The sequence below is a fragment of the Mus caroli genome, chromosome 13, assembly GCF_900094665.2.
Source record: "Mus caroli chromosome 13, CAROLI_EIJ_v1.1, whole genome shotgun sequence".
NCBI lineage: Eukaryota > Metazoa > Chordata > Mammalia > Rodentia > Muridae > Mus > Mus caroli.
In genome coordinates, this window is record NC_034582.1 from 59,825,719 (window position 1) to 59,837,576 (window position 11,858).

General features: G+C 41.9%; 1 protein-coding gene across 1 annotated transcript in view; it reads right to left on the minus strand.

The window, feature by feature from the left end:
- LOC115029065 (protein FAM240B-like) overlaps window positions 1-11,500 on the minus strand; it is a 16,620-nt gene extending 5,120 nt beyond the window's left edge. The window contains exon 1 of the mRNA XM_029468191.1: window positions 11,430-11,500. The gene's annotated coding sequence lies outside the window, so the exon portion shown is untranslated. The remainder of the gene's footprint in view (window positions 1-11,429) is intronic.
- Between the last annotated feature and the right edge of the window lie 358 nt (window positions 11,501-11,858).

Below are 11,858 nucleotides of genomic sequence, written 5' to 3' on the forward strand. Positions count from 1 at the left end.
AAAAAAAAAAAAACCTCTGGCTTATTTTAGTTTGTGTGTATAAGTATAAAGTGAGCAGACAAAGAAGCCCTCTGATCCTAGTGTGCAGAGCCCAAGGTGCTTAGCAGATGTTGTATTTCCATGTCCCTCCTGAGAGTGACTTCTGCTCTTCTCTGAGCAAGATGTGTGAGAGGCATCTTCTACTCACTGTGCTGTTGTTCCTTGCAGCGGCTGCGTGAGAGGAGAGGTTCTACACTCATTGGCCAGATGAGGATGCTGAGGAAGTGTTAGACTTTCTAGTGACTAAAACAGAGCTGAGTTTAAACCTAGGTCTGCTCTCCTTCATAGAGAACTCTTATGGATGGCTATCGTGAGCTAGTTAATCCCCCATTTTGTACACAGGGAAGCTGATGCTCGGAAGCATTAGTTAACTTTGCTTAGGCCTCACAGCTTCAGAGTTCCCTCTCCACTCCTATCCTTTGAAAAAGGCAAAGTGCATTCTCTCTCTGTTGAGGATCTCAGAGCTCTCCCATGACTGACAGGTACCTCCTCAGTGTTTGGATGTTTGTGACTTAGTGGGGTCTAGTTTTAAAAGAAATTGGTCTTGGTATTTTGGGTGAATTGAAGCATTTAATAGGTATTTAGTTGTTCTTAATTAATCTAATGATTTTTTTTTCTAAATGACTGTTTATTTTTATTTTTTATTAAAAGAACTTGCTGGAAAACAAACATTGTCACTTAAGATATCCTCGGACCTAGTCAATGAAAGAAAGTAAGAGAAGGGATTTCTTTTGCCTTTTCTGAGTAAGAGAAGTGTTCAATTCTGGTGGCTTACTGAGATCTCTTCAGGCTGGAACAGTGCCCTCTCTGTGTGTGAACCCTGGGTTCTCTTGCCACCTGACCACAGCAGTCTCCTGTGTCCATGGGCATGCATAACATCATTTACTTTTATTTCCATGCCAATGGATTCAGTGTGAAGAATTCCAAGAAATTTCTAGTCACTGGTCATTGGAAGAGAAATCATTAACAAAAATTGATTAGATTTTACATTTTTAATCATAGAACAAAGAGGCAGAATGGTCGCCCTTCCATGTACTTGTATTTTGTGTGGGTTTAGTTGGACCTACAGGAGAATATAAGGTATTTCATTTCCTGGGGGTATACATGTGAGATAAAAAAATATTGCTTGGACTGAAGAGGTGGATCAGTGAGTAAAAGTGCTAGCTTCATAGGCTGATGACCTAAGTTTATTTTCTGGCTCACATTTGTAGTTCCAACATCCCTAAGGCAGGAAGGGAAGAAAGGAAAATCACCAGGAGACCTGTGGGACCAGATGGCTTCAGTCTGCAGTGCAACAGAAGTAACAAGAAACATCTCGTCTGAACAAGATAGAAGGAGAGAACCGATTCTTAAAAGTTGATCTCTGACTAGAAAATATCATCCCGAGTGAGGTAACCCAATCCCAAAAGAACACAGATGGTATGCACTCACTGATAAGTGGATATTAGCCCAGAAGCTCCGAAGAACCAAGATATAATTCACAAACCACATGAAACTCAAGAAGAAGGAAGACCAAAGTGTGGATACTTCTATCCTTCTTAGAAGGGGGAACAAAATACCCATGGAAGGAGTTACAGAGACAAAGTGTGCAGCAGAGATTGATGGAATGACCATCCAGAGACTGCCCCACCTGGGGATCCATCCCATATACAATCACCAAACCCAGACAGTATTGTGGATGCCAAGAAGTGCTTGATGACAGGAGCCTGATATAGCTGTCTCCTGAGAGGCTCTGCCAGTGCCTGACTAATACAGAGGTGGATGCTTGCAGCCAACCACTGAATTGATCACAGGGTCCCCAATGGAGGAGTTAGAGAAAGGATTGAAGGAGCTGAAGGGGTTTGCAACCCGATTGAAAGAACAAGAATATCAACCAACCAGAACCCCAGAGCTCCCAGGGACTAAGTAACTAACCAAAGAGTACACATGGTGGGACTCATGGCTCCAGCTGCATATGTAGCAGAGGATGACCTAGTTGGTCATCAATGTGAGGAGAGGCCTTTGGTCCTGTGAAGGCTCTATGCCCCAGTGTAGGGGATGCCAGGGCCAGGAAGCAGGAGTGGGTGGGTTGGGGAGCAGGGGGAGGGGGAAGGGGATAGGAAACCTCCTATCAGAGGGGAAACCAGGAAAGGGGATAACATTCTAAATGCAAATAAAGAAAATATCTAATAAAATAAAAAAATTAAAAAAGTTGACCTCTGATTTTCACATACATGCATAAACACACAAAACAACCTATCCATCCATCCATCCATCCATCCATCCATCCATCCATCCATCCATCCAACAAACAAAAATACTGTTTATGCTGAGGTGGAAGGAAAGGTTTATTCTCATAACCTGTAGTTTTTTTTTTTTTTTTATGTGGATCTAAAGTAGTAACTCCTTAGGTGTGCAGTTTAGTTATAAATTCCTTTATTACAAACACCTTTTTGGAGACAGAGTCTCATATAGCTCAGGCTGGCCTCAGATTTACTGTGCTATGCTTACCTTCTTGTTCCACCTCTCAAGGATTATAGGTGTGCACACCACACTAGATCTATGCAATGCGGGGGATGGAACCTAGGGCTTTGCATACCTTAGGCAAGCACCCCATTAACTGTGCCCTTCTTCTAAAACTTGAAAATTCAAATCACATATTTGGTACTCATAGAAAGGATAGTTTGGTTAAGTAATTACTTATGGAAATATTTTCTTTAATCAAAATTTCGAGTGAACATTTTAAGCCAAAGAGAGAGCCTCATGGAGAAGAGAGGAGAGCCCAGCAGCAGCCAGCTGGTCACCTCATGAAGTCTGACATTCTCTCCATTTGACTGGAAGGTAAACTGGGAATCATCTATTCTAGCAGACAAGGCATTAGTGGATCCAGGAACCAGGGAAATTAAATCAGCTGAAAGAAGAGAAACTGAGGCTGAGTGTGCCCAAGACAAATAAAAGACTGTTAGGGATCTGCCACATGCTGGCCATTTTGGGTCAGAAAAGCCTTAAGGGTTCTGTTTCTATGGAGGAGCTTTGTCTTAGGAAGAGGTCATGAACTATGTGACAAGGGAGGCAATGGTGGGCACCCTGTCCTCCTAGTGGTACCTGCACTGTTTGCATTCACAACACAATGTGTTCAAAGCAGAGTACAGCCTCATCTTGGCCATAGAGAAGATGGCTTTTGCTGAGTGTCGTCTGAGGCCTGCCTGTTGCTCCTCGGGGCCTGGGGGTGCATTCTCTATTCATAGTTTCATCCTTGACCTTCTTCCTTCAGTGCTGCAGTTTGATTATATTTAAACAGTTAGCACTGTTTTGATAGGCTGTGGAACCTTTAGGAGGTAGAGTCTTGTTGGAGGAAATGGGTCACTGGAGACTGTGGACCTTGGGATTCTACAGCTTGACCCACTTCCTGTCTGCTATCTGCTCCCTGCTTACACATGTGATGTGTGCAAGTGTCTAACACTCCTGCTATCATGCCTTCTCAACACTGAAACCTGAAAACCTCTTGAACTCCAAACCTAAATAAATCCTAACTTCTTCAAGTTGCATCTTGTTACATACTTTGTCACAGCAAAAGAACAGTTAGAAAATTCTTAGCTTGCCCCCACAAACGTCTCCTTTTGCTTTCCACTTTTCTACTGAGTTCTTCTGCAGAGCTCTCTTTCTCATACCACACCTGAGCATGCAAATGCTATTTGAACTGGTCAGACAGACTCCATTGCATGTCATTCCAGTAATAGCTGGGACTGGAGTTTTTTTTTTTTTTTAATTTTTTTTTATCACGTTATACTTCTCCCTACAACTACTGTATCCTGACTCATGTACCAGCTCTGCAGGCTGTGTTCTGTCAGTCAGATGTATGAGGGAACCAAGAATGAGGGCCTTGGGCTGGTTATTACCATGAAGTTGAAGCAGCAGGAGCGTTTTGTGCTCAGAGTTCCAGTTTCATGACCCATGAGACAGAGACTAATTGCTGTGACCCAGCTCTCAGTACTTCATTCGTGGGCTGCCTTTTCAGTCTTCAGACATGATATGCATGTTTGCAGGATGCCCACAGTCTGTTTCCCACCCACAGCAAGCATGGAAAATGTTAACCACCTTGAACCACTGCCTATGTATGCTGTCATCAACTTCGGTTCATACATGATATCAAATGCTTCGCTTCTTACTGACTCAGCTCACACTTGAGGTTTATTTGTTTCTGTTGCTGGGCTGTTAGGATTAGAAAACCTGAGACAATAGAATAAGAGGCTCCCCTTTTGTCCAAGGCCCAGCGTTAGAGCCTGGACAGATGCCGTTAGCAAAGCTTCTGGGACCACTTAGGATGTTACATCTGTGGGCAGGCTGAATAAACACACTCACTGTGCAATGCCAAGCATGCTGAAGAAGTGACCAATCTACTAAAAATGAGAGTTGTCATCACTCGCAACTGCTCTCAGCCCTCACAGGTTATTCATAGCTGCTTGTTTTGCTGGGAGATCGAAGCTTGGCTTTTAGTATTATGGCAACTTCTTTACCATAAAGTGCATTTTGATTTAGGCCAGATCCCCTCTCTAGTTACTTTAGCTCTTAATACTTTTTATACTTATTGCTTCCATTGACTGTGCTAATTGTGAGCGGCACAATAGCAGCTGGCACTGGCAGCTTGGGTCCTCAAGAAATAGAATTGTGGACTGGAAATGTAGCTACATCGGTGGAGTATATATGAACCTAGTGTACATGAACCTCCGTGTTCAATCCCCAGTACCAAATGAACCACCAGGAATTCTAGCCCTTGTGAAATAGACGCTAGGGGTCTGAAGTTTAAGATCGTCCTTCACCACAGAGCATGTCTGAAGTCAGCATGAGGTACTTGATTTTTGTATCAAAAAGGAAAAAGAAGAAAAAGAATTGATAGCAATTTCAGGAAAATATAAACCCAAGGCAGGAAACAGGTCTTAAATGGGTTCATTTTGATTTCCCCGGGGAACTGATGAGCACCCTCAGCTGTGACTTGCTGTCTCTGCACCTACCCCGGTGCGGACAGAAAATCACCAACCATACACATACATCTTTGCACTCCTGTGACAATGCAAAGGCACTGCATGATCCACCTGCTTTCTCTGGGGGTTGGGAAGATGGGAAAGCTTCTGTGATCTCAGTGGAAGGACCAGCAGTGTTTCAATAGCTCGGAAATAAGAAACATGAAGCTACATGTAGATGTGCAAACCTTTGGAGGTTGTCTCTCCTGAGCTACTGAACTAATATTAAGCTCTGATATTTTGTGAGAGGAATTTTCACCTCAGATGTCTCTGCTCTTCTCTTGGCTTAAAAGAAAAATCCAGTTTCAGGATTTTTACCTCTCTACCTAAGAGTTTCAGCTTGTAGATCTTGTCCTCAGGTGTGTGCAGTTGGAAGGGAGTGGTCTCTTTTTAAATTTTTTTATTAGATATTTTCTTCATTTACATTTCAAATGCTATCCTGAAAGTCCCCTATACCCTCCCCCCACTCTGCTCCCCTACCCATCCACTCCTACTTCTTGGCCCTGGTGTTCCCCTGTACTGGGACATTTTGCAAGACCAAGGGCCTCTCCTCCCAATGATGGCCAACTAGACCATCTTCTACTACATATGCAGCTAGAGACACAAGCTCTGGGGATACTGGTTAGTTCATATTGCTGTTCCTCCTATAGGGTTACAGACCCCTTCAGCTCCTTGGGTACTTTCTCTAGATCCTCCATTGGGGCCCCTGTATTCCATCCAATAGCATCCACTTCTGTATTTGCCAGGCATTGGCATAACCTCACAATAGACAGCTATATCAGGGTCCTGTCAAGGGAACCCTGTGGGTGTATCACGTCTCTTTGATTTCCTTCAGTCCTCAGGTTCTTTAAGAGTAGAAGAGAACTGCTTTGTTTTGACAATCAGCTTAACTCCTCTGTTATTTACCCTAACAGCTTAAAACCAAGAGTAGCCAATTTAAGTAAGTCTGGAGGTCAGAAGGTCACATAAATGTCATTCCGGTTAAACAGATGTTATTATTATCGTTGTTGTTGTTGTTGAATGGGCAGGGCATGTGGGTCACAGTACACCTGTGGAAGTCAGAGGACAACTTTATGGAGTTGGTTTTCTCCTTCACCTTTTGGTGAGCTCCAGGAATTGAATTAACACTTTTATCCCCTGAGCCATGCTGCTGGCCCTGTTCTGGGTATTTTTGTATATGATTCTCACGCTCACTTACAACTCTATCAGGCTCAGTGTGTTTAATTTTTTGTTTCCTAAAAACACTCAAACAAACAAACAAACAAAAGCCCCAAAACAAAAAAAAATGGCTATATAGAACAAATTTCTCTCCTTTAAGACGACAGTAGGCAGGCATGCAATTACCGTATTTGGAAGGTGGAGGCAAGAAGATTAGGACTTTGAGGCTAGCCTGCACTACATGAGAGAGACCCTGGGTTAACCCCCAGGATTACCTAATTTTCTCCAAGTAACAATGGAGCTGTGAATGTTAGAGAATGTCTCTGTTCTTAGAAAGAGCACACCGAAGTGTGTGGGGTTAAAGGTCATGATTATCACCTTTTTCGCAAATGGGTAAGAAAAATATAGAAGACAAGCCAGGCAGGTGATGGCAGATGTGTCTGGGCTTCTGGCCGGGGGGAGTTCTTTGAATTCATTTCTTTCTTTCTCTTCAGTGCTCAGAATCAAACCCATGCTCTGAAAGCACTCTACTGCTCACCCATGTCTTCAGCCCTGAGTTACCCTTGTAACGTTTTGTAATCTTGAAATGCATGTAAAACATCAAAGAAACATTTCTTCTGGGGCTCTCCAGACGGACCAAGTGGTAAAGATGCCCACCTCTGAGCCTGGTAAACTGAGTTCAGTCTCTAGGACCCTCAGGTGGAAGAAGAAAACCACCTCCCATAGTTTTCCTCTGACCTCCACACACATGCTATGAAGTATGCATGTGTGCTCTCACACACTAAAAATGTTTATAAAAAAATAAAAATTTGCTTTCATGTCCAAAAAGGAACTCCCGCCCCCATTTCTCATTTTCTTTTCCATTTAGTCCCCAGCCTCGTATGTAAAACCTAACATCTGTAAATAAATTGTGGATACAGTTTTTACTTTAGGATCCTTTGTACTAAACATTTTAAAGGGTCGAAAACATGGGTAACTTTAAAACAACAACAACAAACAAACAAACAAACAAACAAAAGCTTTAGGAAATGTTGAAAGGACAAAAAGAGATTTTTGTATCAATAACCAAAATTAGAATTTGAGCAACTGGGGCTGGCGAGATGCTCAGCGGGTAAGAACACTGACTGCTCTTCAGAAGGTCCTGAATTCAAATCCCAGCAACCACATGGTGGCTCACAACCACTCATAATGAGATCTGACGCCCTCTTCTGGCGCGTCTGAAGACAGCTACAGTGTACTTATGTTTAATAATGAATAAATCTTTGGGCCGGAGCGAGCAGAGACTGAGTGAGCCGAGTTGTCCCCAGTGAGCGAAGTTGACCAGAGCAAGTGGGGCTGGCTAGAGAGTGTGGGGTTGATTGGAATGAGCAGAGGTCCTAAAAAATTAAATTCCCAACAACCACAGGAAGGCTCACAACCATCTGTACAGCTACATAAATATTAAATAAATCTTTTTTTCTTTTTAAAAAGCAGCAGTGTTTTTTTTAAAGAATTTGAGCAACAGTACAACATATTACACTTCAGATTGATATACACAATTATAGTAAGTAAGCCAAAGGAAGAGATTCCTAGTGAATATGTGTAGAAGAGAAGAGGTTGTAAAGCCAGGAGGGCAGTCCATCTGAGGCACACCGAGCTTGACAAAAGACAAAGTGAGAAGATGAAACCTGAGGGAGGAACATGGTAGTGGCTTAATTAGCTCCAGGGACTGTCTTCGAGCTGACTCCTCTCAGTGAAGGCTTTAGAATGGGAATTCTTGTTTTTCTTTTGTTTTTTTGTTTTTGTTTTGTTTTTTTAATACCAGCCACTTTGCTGGTTCTTGTTGAGTATGGGGGCTTGTGGTGGTTGAGGGGAAAATAGTAACTTCATAGAGCAGAAACAAGGAACACCTTACCCCATGAGTAAGAGTCACATCAAAAGTGGCAATTGTTGATTTCACACAACGTTGCATTGTCTCTTCAGTGCATTTTCACAGGAAAATTACACATCGGTTAAATTGTTCCCACTCAAGCAAATAACTCCTAACCCATGCTCCTGCAGGCCTCCCTAATTAAATGCATTGAATGGTCACACATACATATAAAATCGAAAATAGGCGGAGAACTTGGCAAGAATCAAGGATTTAGTGGGAGGGGTAAGGGATAGCAGACAATAGAGATCAGAAGAGACTTTGATCAAAGAACATAAATTATGGATAACAATGTAAAAGAATAAACAGGTAAACTAACAAGAAAATTGCAGACAAGTTAAAATTCAGCTTCATTCTACAAAGCATCTGACCACTGTTCCTTAAAATGACTAAGACCCGGCAGCCCAGAGTTAAATGCCAGTTTAGCATGCTTAAACCCTGGTGTGCTTCACCTCCCAGAAACACACTCACCCACTCACCGCCCCGCCCCCCCACACACACAAGAGAGAGAAGCAAAGAGAGACAGAGACACAGAGAGACACAGAGACAGAGAGTAGAGAGACAGGGACAGAGAAAAACAGACAGAGACAGAGATATCAAGATAATGAAAGATAAGGCAAGACTGAAAACTTGCACAGAGTGGAGGAGAATAAGGAGATATATGTACTTATATGTCTATATATACATGTGTATATGTTTGTGTGTGTCCCACATAAATGCAATGTAGGGTCCTGGATTGGGTCCAAGAACAGAAAAACAGATGTTAGTGGAAAAACTTGGGAATCTATATAAAGTCTGTAGGGAATTTTACTATGCCAGTGTTAGCCCCATCATTTTGGTGAGTGTTCCAGGTCTATGTAAGATGTCAACGTCTTAGAGGGACTGGGTGACAGATGGAGATGTACTGCATTCTCTGTAACTTCTGAATCTAAAATTATTTTAAAATAAAAAGTAAAAAAATAAGGTAGAGGTTAAAAAAACGTTAAAAAAAAAAAGGTGTCTCATAGTATACCTATGCATTCTACCACTTGCTGACCGCTGTGAGTTATGAGAAGTGTTCTGACTAAAGAGTCTTCACTGCATTTATAGGTATTCTGTCCTGGAGCTAGCTATGCCATGGATCTACCCGTGTCACAGAAAGAGCCCCAGACTCGCAGATATGGGTCTTGTGCATTTCTCTCCATTTCCTCATCTGTAAAGTGGAATAATGTATACACATAAAGTCAGCCAGCATCCAGCTGAAGACATGGCAGGGCCCAACTGTTTAGCTTCTGGCATGGTTAATGCTTAATAAAACTTTACTTTGTATTCTTCATTATTTTAATAACATATAAACCAAGGGCCACAAAACAGAAGCACAGGGTGTTTAAAACGTTCTTGAAGATTCTAGAGTGTGTATTGCTTTATGGGAGACATGGCACTCAATTCCAGATGCCTGTAGCCAACAGAGTGTTGACTACAGAGAGTTTTTCAAAAGAAACTACAAATTATATATATATATATATATATATATATATACATATATATATATATATATATATACACACACACATACACACACACACATCGGGCCTCAGGAGATGACTCAGTGGATGAGAAGACCTGAGTTTGAATTCCCAATACCCATGTTGAAGTTGAGAATGGCTGCCTGTGCCTGTAACCCTAGCAACAGGGGACAAAGACAGTCAGATCCCAGGTGGGGTGGCTCACTGGCAGGCCAGTCTAATGTGCAATGTATAGCTTCGGGTTTAGTGAGAGGCCCCGTCTCAAGGGAATAAAACTAAGAATAAAACCAGACCCTGATGTCCACCATTGGCCTCCATCCACCTGAGTACACACACACACACACACACACACACACACACACACACACACACACACAGAGAGAGAGAGAGAGAGAGAGAGAGAGAGAGAGAGAGAGAGAGANAGAGAGAGAGAGAGAGAGAGAGAGAGAGAGAGAGAGAGAGAGAGAGAGAGAGAAACAAGAGTCTTGTGCATACCAGGCAAGCAGTCTACCAACTGACCTACATTCCTAGGCTATAGTTAGCTTTAAAATACATGTTTAAATACATTTTATTTTATGGGGATTATTGACCTATAATTGAAAAGAAAAGATCCTTTCTTTTAAATTTTGGGAAAGAAAGATACTTTAATTCCCTCATTATAAATTTATGAACTGAGATGTGTGTGTGTGTGTGTGTGTGTGGTGTTCCCTGTGGTCCCTTTGACTTGAATAGTTAGGGAAATTGTCAGCATTAAGTTTTAGGGAATAGATTATGCTGTCAAAATGGTATGGACTTTGGATTTCAGTTTCTTCATTTCCAAATGAGGCTACCTGGCAGCATTATATGTATGTATGTGTGTGTATATACATATATGTATATATATATATATATATATATATATATATATATATATATATATGGGGCGTAGGGGGGAGGGCAAACAGAAGTAGATCAACCTTTAGCAAAAGAGACTGCTCTTGTGTAAGTAGCTCTATTTCTTTCTTTGCAACTTCCCCCTGCAAAAAGTTTTTTTTTTTTAATTTGATTTCTTTCTTTTTGAAGCTAGGTCTGATGTAGCTAGCCTAGCTGGTCTCAAACTCTTTCTATAGATGAGGGTGACCTTGACATCATGATCTTCCCAAGTGCTGGGGTCACGGGTGTGAGCCCCTTCCCTAGATTTCAACTGTGGCTCTCAAGTGCACACGCTGATTAAATTCCTTTCAGAGTCCTAGAACTCATCGCCAGATAAACGTTCCGCTAAAAAGCCACTTAAGTAACGTTTGCTGTAAGTTGACTTTGTAGGCCTCATACAATCTCTCTAATGAGGGAACACAGAATAGCCAACTGTAAAAACACAGACAAACAAAATTCTACAGCTTAATTTTCCAAGTCCCAGATTACTCACTCAAGTGAAACCTCAAATTAATTTTTAATCCTTCTATCCATCAGCTTCCTGAGGCACTTCTGTGGTCTGGCACCTCTAACAAATGTTTCTTGGGATAAATTTATCCATCAATCAACATGAGATATATTCCTTATTTTGGTTAATCTTCACAGAGCCTCACTCTGAGATTGACACGGATTCTTGTCTTTTTCACAAGTTGAACATGAAGTTCACAGTCTTGAACATGAAATCCACACGCCATTGACATTTAGGGAGAAGAAAACCAGAGATTAAAAAAACAAAACAAAACAAAACAAAACAAAACAAAACAAAACAAAAAAACCCCAAACCCTCAACTCATCGAAGACATTTCAACTGGCTACAGAACGGTATTCCCACAACCTGACAACACAAGCTCAACGCATGCATAGTACCTTAAAGATGAATCGGCAGGTGAACTGATATCCTGCTAGGGTGTAAAGAAAGGCAAGTGTCCTGGTTTCTGCCTCCTCAGCTCTGCCTGGGGAAAGCCACACGCTATTCTGAAACCTCATTGTTGGAGCTTTTATATATGGAGTAGAAGGAGTGACAGAAATCCCTCAGCCTTTCAAGGTCATTGGAGCCAAATTAGTAGTAGAATCAGGCAATATCTCTCCAGGGACACTGTAGCCTTCCCTCATGGTGAGAGATGGTTCTAAAGAAATCCCATCTCTCCCTCCCCTGCCTGCTCCTGAGCAGGCGAGCTTCTGTTTTGGCAGTTTCTCATGAATGCTATGACTTGGCCAGAACCTAGAGAGGTAGTTTAGAACACGCATGGATTACCCATTTGCCTTGTTGCTCTGTGACTTGTGAAAAGCCATTCT